A 1,467-nucleotide genomic window follows, 5' to 3' on the forward strand; every position below is an offset into this window, starting at 1 on the left:
CCACCAGCCACTCCTCGGAAGGAAGGTTGGGCAATCCTACTTCTGTAGTGATACTGCCTCGGAAACCCAAGGAGGGGTCGCTATGAGTCACGGCCGACTCGACGGCATATAACAACAACAACAACAGAATCACATAAGTCACACAGCTGAGTCAGGATTCAAACTCAGACAGTTCAGGTCTAGAGTCTCAGCTTTTATCCACAAAACTGTGAAAATCTCTGCCAAAATGCCAAGCACAACAGTAGGTGCACAACAAATGTTTCTTCACACATAGTCATGATCAATCCCTTTACAACAGGTGGACACCATTGGTCCTAGAGAAGGTATGGACTTTGGGGTTAGCCAGGGCTTGGTTCCTGGCTGGCTGTAATCAAGTCCCAGTGTGAGACCTCAAGCAGGTTATCTATCCCTTTGGGCCTCACTTTCCCATCTGCAAAATAATCCTACTTCGTAGAGTTATAGTGGATTTTATTTATTAAGTTTTATTGTGATCTGGGTGAAAATTTACAAAGTAAGTTGGTTTTCCATTCAACAGTTCATACATTTTGTTTTGTGACAATGATTGCCATCTCCACAATGTAACAGCACTCTTCCCAGTTCCTCCCTCTGGTTACTGTTTCCATTTGCCCTTCTTGTCCTGTCCATTTCTGCCTTCTGAACTTTATCCACGGGCACATGCTGCTCTTTTGATCTCATATGTTTGACCGTTCTAAGGAGTACATAGCTCCCTGGTGTTACTGTTCACCTCATAGGCCCATAGGTCTATTGTTTGGCTGAAAGTTGAGCCACGGGAACGACTTCCACTCCAGATGTGAAGGGTAACTAACAGCCGTAGTTTCAAGGTTATACCAGTCTCTATCAGTCCAGTAAGTCTGGCCTTTTTCATTATTTTGAGATCTGTTCCACATTTTTCTCCCACTTTCTTCAGGATTTCCAATTGTGACCCCTTTCAGAGTGCTTGGCAGTGGTAGTTGGGTACTATCTATTTTCTCTGATCTCAGGATTGTGGAGGCTGAGGCTCATGTGGTCCACCAGTCCTCTGGACTAATTGCTTTCACTCATCTTTGATTTTCTGCACTTTTCTTTGCTCTGATGAGGCAAAATCAGTAATTGCATCTTAGATGGCAGCTCACAAGCTTTTAAGATTCCAGTCATTATTCATTAAAGAAGCAGGATGTAGAGAAATGCCTTTGTGGACTATGTTATGCCAATTGACCTTGATGTCCCCACAATTATGATCCTGAGCCTACAGTCCCAGTGACTCACTCCCTCAAGGTTTTTGATTATGGCTAAAAGTTTTCATAACTTTGCCCCCTGTTAGCTCTGCTATATACATGGACATTTTATTATTATTATTATTGTGATTTGGGTGAAGATTTACAGAGCAAATTCACTCTCCATACAGCAGTTCACATATATTTTGTCTCATGTCATTGACCACAGTTTACCACAATGCAACAGCTCCCC

At 42.8% G+C, this 1,467-nt stretch overlaps 1 protein-coding gene across 1 annotated transcript in view; it reads right to left on the reverse strand.

The window, feature by feature from the left end:
* The window catches only part of SLIT3 (slit guidance ligand 3), a 953,284-nt gene that overhangs the window by 734,822 nt on the left and 216,995 nt on the right, over positions 1–1,467 (reverse strand). The gene's annotated exons all lie outside the window — the stretch shown is intronic.

The sequence above is a fragment of the Orycteropus afer genome, unplaced genomic scaffold, assembly GCF_000298275.1.
Source record: "Orycteropus afer afer isolate SDZICR_OR568_19922 unplaced genomic scaffold, OryAfe1.0 scaffold00062, whole genome shotgun sequence".
Lineage (NCBI taxonomy): Eukaryota > Metazoa > Chordata > Mammalia > Tubulidentata > Orycteropodidae > Orycteropus > Orycteropus afer.